Source organism: Bactrocera oleae, chromosome 3 (genome assembly GCF_042242935.1).
Source record: "Bactrocera oleae isolate idBacOlea1 chromosome 3, idBacOlea1, whole genome shotgun sequence".
Taxonomy (NCBI): domain Eukaryota; kingdom Metazoa; phylum Arthropoda; class Insecta; order Diptera; family Tephritidae; genus Bactrocera; species Bactrocera oleae.
The window spans coordinates 86,092,766-86,108,370 of NC_091537.1; the positions used below are offsets into that span (position 1 = coordinate 86,092,766).

Consider the following 15,605-nt stretch of genomic DNA (forward strand, 5'->3'; position numbering starts at 1 on the left):
AAAATTTCAGAGAATATTTTTAAGATATTACACTTAACGAAAATTCAAAAAAAAATATTGATTATTTGAAATTCTGACTACCCTTTACCACTAAATAGAAGAGGAACCGTATTCCATCCGGACAACTTCAGGCTATACACATCGATAGTGATTCGCTAGAAACTCCCAGAGCCTAGTTATGAGGTTCTTATACATCCACTTTACAGTCTGGGCTCCGAACCTGGCAAGAAGTAATTACTAGTTGTTCCTGCCTATGGTAAATGGTTTTGCTGTTGAAAAATTTCCTTCAAGAGTAGCTTTTAATTCTTCAACTGTCTGAGTTTTTTATTATGTTTTTACCATACCTTTTATTATAACACATGAATAAATTCACCTTCGCTTTCAAACAATTGCAGCTAAATATAAATAAATAACTAAATTTGTCAGTCAAAATGCGTCTTCGCATTTTTTAATTGGTTTATTCGCATATCTTATGCAGGCATGTGCGCTGCATAAGTAAATTTGTATGTAAATATGTACGTGCTTGAAAGTGAAACTGCAAGCTTGAAAAAATGCGCATGCACGCAGCGCTTTACAGATGTCTGTACGTATGTATGTATGTAGATACAAGTATTTTTTATTGAAATGCGGTGCACATGTCCCAAGTGCCAACTAACGGATTATGTAAACGGCACGGTACGCGTAAAATTTGAAGAATTCTTCTTTTTATAAAGTTTCGCAAGCGCTTTTTTACTTCATTACTTAATTTGTTGTTGCTTTTTATGAAATTTATACAATAATGGCTTTTATCGCGCTTCAGTTGAACATCCGCAATATTTAAAGGCGGCAGACGCACATAAATCTATTGCTTGTGTGTGTGTGTGCCGTGAGTCTACATTTGAATACCGGTGACGTAACGAGATTACCCTGTTTTCTTTGTCATCGCAGATAAGAGTAAATGTGATAGATAAATTGCGGCATAATTAGTAAAACAGCCAGAATATAGTTATATAAATACAACAAAAAATTATAATTAAAAAAAAAATAATTTTAATCTCGTGCATTTCAATGTGATAAGTTTTTATATATATTTTTTTTTTAATTTTTTTATTTTGTTTTTGCTTTGCTGTAGCCTCTTTATTTGGTCTGGCGCGTATTTTTATCAAATTTTGTTTAGTAATTTATACCTTCCAAATTCTTGGCTTGTTGTGCTATAGTTAAGCAATATTCGTAGGTTACGAATTAAAATACAAGTAATTGTTTTTATGACTTCTGTTATCAGTCAATTCATTTATAGCAATTCCTATTGTACCGATAAGTGTCGTAGAATTACATTATCTCGGCAATACTCTCCGATCGAAACAGGTGATTACCTCCATTTTGCTGCCACCAATATCCAAGATTCTATTTGAGCGTCATTTCGAAGTGAAGCCACTTAAAATTAACTTAATTAAGGCGTAAACACCTGGAAACTCTAGTCATCTCTATGAGCAAAAAACTGGGACAGACGATATTCATAAGCTTCTCTTGGGACGGATTTTTCGCCAACGAAATCATTCGCCATAGACCGAAACTGGTAGTAATTATTTAGTTCCAGCTCCAAATTATAAGGTGAAAGCATAATAATTTCTCAAACAAGCTTCTGGAGCTTCTGGCGAGTCACTATATGTAGATGTGTTGTGGCCTGGTGTTGTCTTCAAGGATCACAAAGCCTCTCATATTGACCTAAGCCGGCTGCTTCTGGAGAATTGCTTTCTTAACGATCCAATTGTTGACGATAGAATTTTAAATAAGGAGTTTTGACGTAGGAGCTCGTCTCATAGGAGATGATTCCCTGCCAATCTCACCAAACATATAGCAAAACCTTCCTGTCCGTCAATTCTGGCTTGGCAAACGCTTGCGACGGCAGACCGTTTTCGCTTGAGAGAAAATAATGAATTCATATATTTTTCCTAAATTTATTCTGAAATAATGATGGGCAAACTAAGGAAACACGTCTCAAGTTGTCTAAACTCATAAACTCTGCATGAGAAGATGATTATATATAATTAGCATACATACAAGTCGGACTCTAGTGATTGTTGTTTATATGAGTATGAAGTATTATAAGTGGTTCAAGCGACATAAAACATTCCCCAAATTATGTTGTGGAATACCAACGTTTAAACAGTTCTTTGTCAAATAAAAATCCGGGTACTTTCCGTTAATGATGAACCGACCATTGTGGGTATGGTGTGGGTAGACTGTTTTTTTTTTTATTTCTTATTCTGACCTTCGACTGCAGATTCATGGACTTAGAGACCTTACAATTGAACCAGTTCAGCGGTAATCTGCTCAGGTGAAGTCATAATGTACAAGTAGTTAAATACCTATACTCTCAAGTACACTATATTAGAGCCGTAAATGTTCTAAAAAATGGCAACCATTTTGGATTCATGGATAAGCCCTAAAGCAGCGGCTTGACTTCCTTATTGATTTCTCGACTTGAGTTACACTACTGTTCGTACATATTGACCTCGAAATATTTTTAAAGAAATGTACTATCTTGTCTTTTCTTAAACGTCGAGCGAATATTAAGCCTATGGTAGATTTATATTAAGCTTGTGGCAATAACATCCCCCTCCAATCACATTAACCGACTTTCAAGAAAAAATTAAATTAATAACTTAATATTATCGTAAGCTTTACTGCATAAATAATAAATCAATTAAATTTCGAGTAATTTCGCAATCGACTAATTGGTGAAATGTCACCTACTTAAATTAAGTATACTCTAGAAGTGATATAAAATAAAATAAATTTTTATAAAAATTTGCTAACTTGTGAAACGCCCTATAAGCCCTCGCATATTTTGATACCCTGAACAGGCTGAAGTTTTGTAACACACAAAATGAAAAGTCGGGGACTAAAATATATACATATATAAATGATCAGCGTGCCGCCTTGAGTCGAGTTGGCCATAAACGTCTATCCGTCTGTCATAGGCAAACTAGTCATTCAGTTTTAGAGATATCGCTCTGAAATTTTGCACACGTCCTTTTTTCTCCAAAAAATCAGTTATTTGTCAAATCAAGTTCTTGTATGGAAAACTTTTTTATTTGACAAGATATCTTTACGAAATTTGGCATTGACTATTGTCTAAGACAATGCTATAAATTTCAAAAAAAAAAATTTGTTGAGATCGGACAACTATAGCATATATGTAGCTGTCATACAAACCGACCCCCGAAATAAAGTGATCGTATGGAACATTTTTTATTTGTGAAGTTTATTATAGCTTCGTTACAACCGAAGTTAAAGATTTTTCTTGTTTGAAATTTTATATGTGTCAAAAAATAGCCGACAACTGTCAAATTATTGTTAATTAGCAGTAGTGTTGCCAACATATTCAAATAGGAAATTCTTAAGTGAATATTAATTATATAAACGTGTCGCATGTATACATACATACCTATATCTAAATACGTGTGTTTTTCATTAGAGCTTTGCTAGTTGGCACTCATTACAACAACAAGCAACAAAACATTTTTTCTATTACAACAACAAAATTCTCGCGCTTTAATTCTCGTTCATTTTTTTGTACTCCGCTTAATTTTCGCTGTATGTATGTGTGTATATTCACCTGTGTTACCTTTGGATTTTGCTTTCATCTTTTATGTGCGGCAGCAACTACATTTTTATCTCTCTTCTTTCTTACTTTCCGATTCTTAATGAGTTGTACTTCATTTTAAGGTCGTCATCGCTGTCGTTAAGCTACTTGCTGCCAGCGAGTTGGATTTCGTGTCATATAACTATTGTTGTATCGTAGATTATGTATTTTGCTCAAGAGAGTAATGTGAGCGTGAGATTGGAAGATTAAAAAAAATGAGGAGGAGAAAATAGAAATAAAAAGTAATTTGCTTTTCATATGATAAGTTTTGTGATTACACATTGTTTGTCATTTTACTGCAATCGTTTGTTGGTTTTGTTGTTGCTTTTGTCTGTTATTCGCTGTTAATTTGTAAGCTACTACAATCCTCAGCTCACAAAAGCTGGCTCACAGAAAAAAGACAGTGGAGTTGAATAACAAATAAATGAGCAAGCGAATGGCACCTTTGTGTACAGAAACACATACACACATACATATATAGCATATATGTATACTTTATATACAACAACAATCTATCACAGACAGTCAACATTAGCGACACAATAAAAAGTCACAAATGAGCAGCAACAGCAGCATCCAGCGGCCAAGGCTGGCTGTGAGTGAACTCACTGTGCAGTCATCAACTTCAAGCCGCAACAACAACGACAACATTGTAGTATAGGCCACAACAATGAGACGTGCAGCAGCAGCATGTCATCAGTGAAAGTTGAGTGGTGAAATGAAAGAAATGTTTGGTTGACAATTGAGCCGAGTCTGAGGCTGAAGACGCGGATGAAGACAAAGTTGTGTAGCTGATATCGCTAATGTGTAGCTTTTAGTTGTTTACTGTTGTTGGAGTGCGTGTAAACTAACACCAGTGATCACTAAAGTTATAAAGAGTGAATTTTTCTCTGAAATTTTCTGTGATTTTTTCTTCAAGAAATATTTTTTAGAGTTTATGTTATTCAAAGCTAAAAAAATTACTAAAAATTTTTAAGGCATGAGTATATGGTCTATATTATAAAAAAATTCTGAAATCTTCTGCTTTTTTCAATAAAATTTTTTAGACTCTTTATTATGTTAAATATATGTTTCAAGCTTTCTATAAATACATTTTTTTTCTACAAAATTATAAAATTTAAAAATTAATTACAATTTTTTTCTGAAGATTTTTAAGATTTTTTGTTTTAATTCAATTAATGTAAACATTTTTCAAACTTTCTTTGCATATAATAATATTTAAAAAAAAATTATATAATTTATTAGAACTTTTCGCAGATTTTTTTTGTTTTAAAAATATGTATTTCATCGAGTTTTTGTAATGTGAAATAGATGTTTTACAAGCATGCCATGAAATAAAAAATAAAAGTTATAAATAAATAATTTAATTTTTTTGTAAATGGTTTCAACAAATATTTTTTTCGAATTATAAAACAAATCTTTCAAACTTTCTAGGCATAAAATAATATAGGCAAAAACAACAACTTTAACTTTTTTCAATTTTTTTTTGCAAGAAATATTTTCCGAATTTGTGTGATGTTAAAAAATTTTCTATGAAGAAAAAACAATTTAAACAAGTAGATAAGTTCGGGTGTAACCGAATATTTTAAACTTTCGCAATTTACAAGGATCAAAGTCGTAAAAATTATTTTCGAATTTAAATAATATATCTAACAGGTTGACCGATATTTGCAATAAAAACTTCGCAATAGGAACTGGGTCCACATATTCGCTATCTGGAGGCTTGAATTGTTTTGATCCGACTTGAACAATTTTTGGACATAAGGCGGCACGTCTAAAAGGCACTATCCTTGCAAAGTTTTATCCGGATACAATTGGGATTGGTTCTTGATTTGCATACTGGAAAGTGAAAGAATCATATAGAATTTAAAATTGTATTATATGGGAAGTAGGCGTGGTTTTCATCTGATTTCGAACTGTAATGTAGAAACGTCAGGATAATGTTACCTACCAAATTTGGTGGAAATCGATTCAGTAGGTCTCGAGATAGGGGTGACCATCTAAATGTGGGCGGTGCCACGCCTATTGTCCAAATTTGACACAGGCTCCTATAAAGCTCTCTCATACCATCTTGGTTGTAATATTTTATGTCTCTGGCATATTATATTTAAAGATTTATAGCACTTTTAGTAGTTTTTAACAAAACCGTTTTATAGGAAGTGGGCAGGGTTATAATCTGAATTCACCCGTTTTCACAGAGCAGCTAGGGATGCTAGAAGGATTTTCTCTGCGCAAATTTGGTTATTCTAGCTTGAATGGCTTAGGAGATATGTACATTTAACTTATTAGGGCGTGGGGTCACGCCCACTTTAACAGAATTGTTTCAACCATAGATGACTCTTCTTAATGTAATTCGTTGTGCTAAATAACAGCCTTGTATCTTATTGTGGAGCTTAGTTATGGTACTTTGGAAGTTTTCGATTAATGGCGTTTTGTGGGCGTGGTTTCCACCCATCTGCAATACTAACCCTTCTTGGTTGCCAAGAAACATGAATTAAGTTTCATCAAGATATCACAATTTTTACACAAGTTATCGCTTACCGATGGACGGAGAGACAGACAGACAATCACTCTTCAACTCGTTTGGTCATCTTGATCATTTATATTTGTATGGTATATAAATCTATATCTAACTCACAGCTCATATATATTATTTGATGTTATATACACATGATACCGGTCTAAAGGATTTTAATAAATATTAATGCATCGGAATTACACTAATTGCAGATAGATACTTACATACAAACATACACTCATACTATATTTTATAACTATGTATTACTGCTGCATGTAAATAAATCTACGGCATAGCGTCATATTGCTTATTAATTGACGCAACTGTCACTCACATGACTTTTTTTATTATTTGTGTTTTTAATGTCTTTCAAGTAAATTGTATGTTTTTATGAGTTTAACGGCTATTCAATACGTAATCACTGAGAGTTTTGGTGTTTTGCTATTTTTCAAACGTCAACTCTAAGCCGCTTTGATGAAGTCATATGAGTGGAATTTTTTTTTTATACCCAACGTCGAGGGGAACGACTTGCAAACAATTTAGAAATTAGCTGGAATTGCAGGTAAAACTACAAACCAGATATTTACACTCATCTCTATGTGTGTTTTCAAGGTGAAACCAAAATCAAGGGCAATAAAAGTGGATATAAATTATTTACAATGAAATTAACATTAAAAAAGTTAATGCAGAAAGATGAATAAATAAATTAGAATGCAAAAATTATATTAGTTTACCCACAAATGAGCGCTAAATATTTAGATACTTAATTTAATAATGCAGCTTGTAGAAATTAGTAAGCTTAAGGAGAGTGATAAAATTTCGCGAAGCTGGCAATATTAAATCAATTGTGAACAATTAGAGCGATAATGCAATATTTTAATGAAGAGTGAAACCGGTAATGGTATTAACACTTAACATGCTGTACTTTTAAAGGTTTTTAAGGTCGTAATGCATCACGAAGGTAGGATTTACCAAACGTAATCCTCTGGTCGTTTCACTCTACTGTCTTCTAGCATTTATCAGGGATTGCCTTCCCTTGTAAGGTTGAATACATATTATAGCGAATGCTAATTGTGGAAGTTGTTAGGAAGGCGACTGTGCAGTCACTTAAGTTGTTTGCCTAAGTATATTCGTTATTGGTCCGAGAAAAACCGCCTCACGCGTTTTAGGCATCACAAAGATCTTGTCACTCACTATCCATACATGATCCTCATATCTAGGATCAGAGATACAACTTAACCTAACTTAAATGTATAAAAAAACTGGCAACGTTGCCTTAAAAATATATATCCGCGATATTCTTAAATGGCTTTAATTGGCTAATGTTAGGGTATAAGGCAGTATTTGTACATTAGCTTTGACAAGTGGACACTTTCTCAAAAGAATATTGCGAACGATTTAAATAATTTAAATATTTTTTAGTTCTGAAGAAATATAGAGCAATGGCTGTAGTGCTCTTTCCTGTGGACTAAATATAATAATATCGAAGTTATGACGATTACTTCGTCCAATATATCAAATAAAGCAGCTCAATCGAACTTCTCAATTTTCTTATGTCTGAAACACTTGAGGAAATGTCAAATTAACATTGCTATCAATTTGCGGTACCGTCATAATTTACAAAGATGGACGACAGCTTCTTAATGGATCAACACATACACAAATGAGGTCTGTAACTTGAAGTGCCTGTAAGTAGTTTCTAATTGATTAAGGCGAGGTAACTTTTTAGAAATACGAGTATAACACAAAATTTTTTCCTAGAGATTGAGTGATAAGTAAAAAATTAACTTCTCCGATTTTCGAAGTTAGCGTCTAAAATTGAAATACTTGCATTTGAAATTCGAAATTGTCGAAAAAATCGATAAAATAATGGAAATCGTTGAGTCCGATCGTCAAGTGAGTACTGTTTCTATTACCCATGTATGGGGCCACACTAGTTAACGGTGATAAAAACCAGCGAAGAGTAACGTGGTCGAATCACGGTGACCAAACCAGGATGGACGGTCAGGAAGATTTTACTATGTGTTTGGTAAGATTGAGAGTGAATTATCTACTATGAACTGCTCCCCTACAATCAAAACATAATTTGGACTTGTACTATCTACAATTGGACCGTCTGAAGAAAACAAGAAGTGGCTAAGCCAATAGGAGAGGGATAGTCTTCCATCAGGACAAGGCTTAGTTGGAAGGTTCTTATGCGTTATAGTACCTTATAGTACAGACCTGTCTCTAGGTGATTACTACATGTTCCTATCTAAAGCGAATGTTCTTGCTGGTATTTTAACAAATCACCATCTTCGGCTCAATTGTGATATTGACTGTCTCAGATCATTGGATCATTCTAATCATGCTAAATAAAACCTTCAATTTAATGCAAATATAATGGATTTATTATAATGACGGACGTACGCTTAATATAATGATCGCAAACGACCACATACACGATCCATAACGGACGTGATTTTCCACTGAATATTTTCCAACACATTTTCTACTTCTAGATGGCACTTATCATCTTTTCGTAGGCCTTTGTTTAAGAAAAAGTGCTTTATTTTTCAAAGTATTACCCAACTGAAGCTATAACATTTTTCCATCTTTCTGGCAGTTTGTGGATTCTATCGCAAGTGAACTGCGCCAGCTCGGTGGCCAAAAATGAATTGAGCAAATGTTTGATACTCGGTTATGACGTGTACCACAATCCAGTGAGTTTGTTCTGCATCGATCGGAACAAATTGTAGTCAGAAGCAGCATGTTTTGGGATAGAAGGCAGGTGAGGTAAAACTTCATAATCGCTGTTTTCCACATAGTTTTCAACCGGTCTTGCAACAAGAGGCCGTGCAATGTCATGATGGAATATTATTGTCTTGTGACTAATATATAGCAGTATATATTTGTACTATACTACTGAATATATTATTTAATTCAATTTTTCCTTTTTCCATATTGCACTTTGTACAGTCAAATATGATTACAAAAATAAATTACTTACTGATTATATGCAATTAACTATATACAACGGCTATTAATTACAAAAAATGCAAAAAGTACTTATAACATCTATCTATAAATACATATTCATGTATACCTATATGTTTGTATGTACTTTTTAATGTGGTTATGCATGTATTTGTGTTTGTATACAAAATATTAATCAAAATTCAATTTATTCATTATCAAAGCTATCAAGCCAGTTGTGACATAATTTTGTGCTAAAAATATTTTATTTACTAAATACATATATTTATAAATGTGTGTACTTGTGTGGCCTAGTATTTCTGTTAGCGACTTGCCATTCATTCAATCCGATTTTAAGAGGCAGACAATACGAACAATTACACTACTTTCCCTATAATGCCCAGCAAATTATTTTCGAAGTGTTGACACACATACATATGTATGTACTTGTAGATACGCAGGTAAGTATTTCGGTGTGTATTAAGTTAAGTATGTTATCAGACGCGATCGGAAATTCACTAAATCTCAGAGCTCAATACGAACAAGTTGTACAAGAAAGGCAAACAAAAATACACACACATATAGTAATGTATATGCATATATACTTACGTAGAGTATATGCAGTGAAACATGCTGACATTGCAATAAGTTTAAGTAAACTTGTTGTTGTTGCATGAAAGCAAGTAAAAAGAAGAAAAATTGCCAGCAATTCCAAGACATTGAGGTCAATCGTTGATTATTATTATTATTGTTGTTGTTGTTGTATTTGCTGTTAAGCAAAGATGCTTGTAAAAATCAGCAGCTCGTGCACACGGCTGAAAAGAACCGCTTGAAGTAGAATCTAGCATTTAGCACTTTTGTACATGCACACACATACGCACACACAGAAAAAGCGGCGAATGCGGAATTTTTACAAGTATTTATTGTTGTTTGTTTAGTAAATAAATAAATGTTGGCTATAAGTGTAAAAAAGCTATTAAGTATTGAAAAATACAGAATTCATTAAAGTTTATTTTTTTGTTGCTGTTATTGTTGGTTTTTTGGCTTATTTCTTATATTTTTAAGCTTTTGCTGAACAAACACTTATTTTGCTGTACGTTTTGTATATCCAACTTGATTTTTTTTTTTTGGTTTTTTTAACTCTGTTTTTCAATTACAAAGCGAGACATTGTAGAGCGGCTAAAAGATCTTTTAAATAAAATTTCACCATTTACCCAAATTTACCGAAGCAATTTCGCGCGCTCAATTTGTAAAGGTAAATGGTAGCGTGAAGAATTTAACCCATAAAATTCCAAAAATGTATATATGTATTTGTGTAAAAGTGAATTTATGTACAATATAAACACATATGCAAATAAGTGAAAAAAGATATTTTCACAATTTTAAAAATATTTAAGTTGTCTGTTTTGAAAAATGTATTCACTATTTTCGTGGTAATTTTATTAAACATGAATAAAATAGTAATTTTTGTAGAAGTGAAAAATATCAAAATATTTAAATACAAAAAACACATTTTTTAAAGTTTAAAAATTTCTTCTTTGAAAAACGTTCGCAATATTTTTGAGATAATTTTGTTAGTAAATATTAAAACTGTAATTTTTGTAAAAACAAGTTAATATAAAGATATTCTAATAAGTATAACAAAGCATTTCTAATTTTTAAATCGTATTAAAAAAAAAAAATTTCAAAATTTTTCGAAGTAATTTTATTAAAATAATTGAAATTAGAATTTTTGGAGCAGTTAAAATTAAAAACACATATTTACGTAAGTAAAAAAGAAAACATTTAAAATTTTTGACATTTTTTAATTTGAATATTTTTTTAAATTTTTCCAATATTTTCAAAATAATTTTTTAAAAATTATTAAAAGTGTAATTTTAGTGCAAGTGAGTATAAATCAAAATATTTAAGCACGTGTAAAAAAACGTTTGTAAATTTAAAAAAGTTTTAAACCCTTTTTTATATTAATCTTTTTCAAATATTTTCTAAGTAAATTTGTTAAAAATTACAAAAATTGTAATTTCCTGCAGCAGACAAATTTTAACGTTCAACATTACTATACTTTTGTCATGAAAAAATGCCGAAAGCGCAAAAAGTGTGTGCCGATTGATTTCACTCTCAGCGAATTTACCAATATCAGCTGTTGCGCTGACGTCATAATAGTGATTGTTTACAACAAATGGCTGATAATATTTTTTCGACACAATATAAACAATATATACTGATAAGTATGACAATAGTGTTGAAGTAAAAGAAAATTATTTGAAATTGCTATAAGGCCAATATTTTTTTAATTTTTCATTAATAATATATAATTTAAAAAATCATAATTATAATTCAAAAAAAATAAAAAATGTACATTTAAATTGTTTATTTAAAGAAATATAAATTTTTTAGATTTGTTATTTTAGTAGTATTTTGTAGTTGTATAGTTGGACTATAAACAAAAGTTTGTTTTTCCTATCGAATTATTGAAATAAGTAGGTACTCTCAGTCAGAGTACACCAAGAGAAAGTATTTAGAACATAGCTATTATTTTGATTCTCATTGTAGTGACAGTATGAGCTGGTCTACTGACATCACATTTGTTATTGTATGCTAAATATGACTGAAGCGACTGATTGCACTGAAGACAACAATGCATGGCTTCGATTTTTCTACCGACCGCTGTCAAAAAATACTTTATGTCGTCACTATGCAGGCGATGGCGCTTTTCAGAGTATATCTTCGCTGTGATTAAACTTCTTAACAAATCTATTAGACGTTCTGAGAAGGTTTAAATACCCTAAACCTAAGAAACTTAGCCAAATATATAACTTTAAAAATCAATAAACATACATTTAGCATTAAGCAGTTTTGATTTTGCATGTTTCATGGAAATTTAAACTGGGAGTATTTAACAGACAAGGAATTGCCCGCTTTTATCTGATTGTGATTAGAAGAACTGGTATTTTAATCAGTATACAATTGGATTACAATAAAAATCAGAGCTTTGAGACGTAGAAAGAATTCATTTAAAGCTTTCACAATGAGTCCTTTAAAAAAGGTATGCAAAAGATAGTTGCTTGCAAGGCTGAAACTTGTACGCATCACTATTGCTAGTTATTAATTGGGCAAGGAATGTTCTGGAAATTCAAACTGGAACATAAAGGGTTAAAAACTTATTTCTGTCTTTTAGAACGACGAGCTTAGTACAAGAAACCGATCTTTCAATCTCACATAAGGTACTTTTCTCTCGACTTTCGCTTACCTACAAATCAGTGTCTTATCAAGACCAAGTCCGTTAAAATGGACTAGCCAATTTTCTTTCGGACCACCAAAATAAAAAGTACGTAGAAAAAGACTGGTACAATTGACTTGTACTTAACGATCACTTAGCAAGGCTATGAAAGGAAGTTTTATCACAGGCATCTGGAGGAACCTTAGACAAACTGCTTATTGCTCTTCCGTATTACCAAGGATTTTACGAGTATTTTCATCCTGGAACAGGTTGTGCGAAGTAAGAAGAGTATCTAACAATAAAAAACAATACAACTTACAATCACGATAGAGTCTGTGATACTCATTAGGTTGTACATTATCCGTATCTCTATGATTAGAACATTTATACTTTTATCAACTCAATTATATCGAATTTTAGAGGTTAGGTAGAGTTGGCTTGTTAAAACAAATATACATATATACTGACTTTTAATAACGTATGCAGACATAAAGCTAATTTGACAGACAAAAATACATATTCCCACAGAGTCGACCGTTAATTATGAGGAAGTAAAAGTAATAATTAAAAGTGCATTTTTTGTGAAAATGTCATAATCCACAGTTCCATTAAAGTTTTAAGATATTTTACCTTGAGATAATGACTTGTTTTATGCATTTAAAAAGTAAAACAGTTTTATAAAGGAAAAGAGAATATAAAATATTGGCTTAAAGAGTTTTAAGAATACGCTTTTTTGAAACGAGCTTGCGTAAGTCTTCACTTGATTTCTATAAGCTCTATACCTCATAATGGAGCTAACAGGGTGAAAGAAATTTTTCAGATCGGACCACTATAGCATATAGCTGCCATACCAATTGACCGATAAAAATCAAGACAAAGATCTTTTTTCGTGTGTTTTTATAATTTCACTAATTGGAGTACTCGACTACAATTCTCAACAGAGTTATAAAGTTTTAAATAACAGATATAAGAGGCTGACAGAATAAAATAAATATATAAATAAAATAAGTACAAATAAACATTAAAATAAATGTAAAGATATTTATAAATATTTATTTAATATACTATTAAGTATAAATATGCATACAATGTAAGCATGCCCTTCTACATATTTGCTTAAATCGTAAAAATTTATCACTTTAGATATTCATTATCTCTGTCACTTGTCAAGCGGTGTGGAACTCATATCAATTACAATACATAGGTAAATTTATAAACATTTCATATAAATTATTTATAATTTATTTTATATAAATATAATATGTATGCTTATATATTTTTTTAAAGCGTAGAGTGAGAAGAATTTTCTCTGAACCTTGCACCCTACTTTGAAAAAAAACAAAAATATAATGACTAAAAAAATAATACTGATTAAAAAAATAATAATAATTTAACAAAAATATTAACAATTATTTTTTTACACTTACATTTATATGTTGTTGTTATTATCCATTAAGGTCAAAGTTTGATTGATTTTGAAGTGTGAATTTTAAGGTAAGCTTGTATTTCCGTTTTTTATTTTAAAATTTTTCTATAAAAACACCAAAACTGCGAATATATGAATTACTTGTATTTTAATGAACAGCTTTGCCACTACTTCAATTAATTGTATGTATTCTTGTTTGTTTTGTAGTCTCACTTCACTTCACTTTGCTTAGCTGTGTAAAGAACACCTTAAGTATTGACGGACGTACCTGACAGAACATTAAACATGCGACAGAATGAAAACCAAACAGAAGCGAATAGAAAGCATAAATTATAAGTAGAGCAAAAATTATAATAAAAAATAAATAAATAATAATAAAAATAAAAAATTTTTTAAATATAACAATAATTCAAGGTAACCAAAAATTTAAAACAAAAATTTGAAAAAAAAACAAATTAACTTAAAAATTGTTGTTTTAAATAAAAAAAACAGAAAAGGTGAATCACTTGAGAACAATTGTAGATGAACAAATTAAAATTATAAAAAGAATGAATTAAATAAAAATATTAAAATATTTAAATTAAAACAAAAAATAAAAAACAATTTAATTTTCAATTACATACAAAATAAATAAAATGATTTAAAAAAAGTTCAAATAACACAAATTCAAATAAACAAAAATAGTTAAAATCATTTAAAAAATTAAAATTATAAAAAAAATATATTATAAAAAACAATTTAGTTTTTAATTCCATACACAATAAAAAAAATTATTTAAAAGACTATAAAAATATTAAAATGTAAAAAATTGAAATTAAAAAATTCAAATAAAAATATATTCAAATGAAAAAATATAAAAAAGTTTAAAAAATAAGGTATAAAACTAAAACAATAAAAATATATAATTAAACAAAAATATTAAAACAATAAAAAAATGTATTTTTAATTACATACATAATAGAAAAAAACTGATTTCAAAAAGTATAAAAATGTCAAAAAAATCGATTTAAAAAAATTTAAAAAAAATTTTTTTTTAAATACTTAAAAAGTAAAATTATAAAAAAAATAATTAAACAAAAATATTAAAAATTCAAGTTAAAAAATAAATAAAAAACAATTTAATTTTTTTTACATATGTACATAATACAAAAAAGTTATTTTAATAAGTATAAAATAATTTTAAAAAATCTAATTAAAAAACGCAAATGAAAAAATTTAAAAAAGTTAAAAAAAATATTTACAACAGTAATAAAACATATAAAAAATTAGAAAGGTTAAACAAATTCAAATAAAAAATATTTAAAAAAAATTAGTTAAAAAAGTCAAATGTAATTATAAAAAATTTAATTAAACAAAAATTAAAAGAAAAAAAATAAATTTAGGCAAAAAATTTTAATTGAAAAAAATTAAAAATATATAAGGGAAAAAATTATTGAAATGAAAAAAAATGAATTAAAAACAGGTATAAAAATATTAAAAATTAAATTAAAACCAGTAAAAACGGATTTAAAAATATTATAAAAGAAAATTAAATCACAAAATAAACATAAAAGATATTCCAAAGTATAAAAAAATTTAAAAAAGCCAACAAAGAATATTTAAAAGGTACAAAAAATATGAAATGCAAATTAATAACAAAAAACAATCATATTTAAAACATAAACTATAAAAAAAAATTAAGAAATAAATAAACAAAATAAAATAAGTAAAAAAATTTTAATAAACAAATTCACAAAATTAAGTAAACAATTAACATGTAAATCAAAAAATTACAAAATTAAATGCAATGAATTAAAAACTCTTAACACACAACTCATTCGTAATCGCAGAAAAAGAGGACGCCAGCAAGTAAGGAATG

General features: G+C 29.5%; 1 protein-coding gene across 3 annotated transcripts in view; it reads right to left on the reverse strand.

Moving 5' to 3' along the window:
- The window catches only part of ck (myosin-VIIa ck), a 63,007-nt gene that overhangs the window by 43,820 nt on the left and 3,582 nt on the right, over positions 1 to 15,605 (reverse strand). Inside the window, exon 2 of one of the 3 annotated variants that reach the window (XM_014233864.3) lies at positions 13,749 to 14,015. The gene's annotated coding sequence lies outside the window, so the exon portion shown is untranslated. The remainder of the gene's footprint in view (positions 1 to 13,748; positions 14,016 to 15,605) is intronic. The other 2 variants (XM_036359751.2, XM_036359750.2) reach the window with 2 other exon arrangements.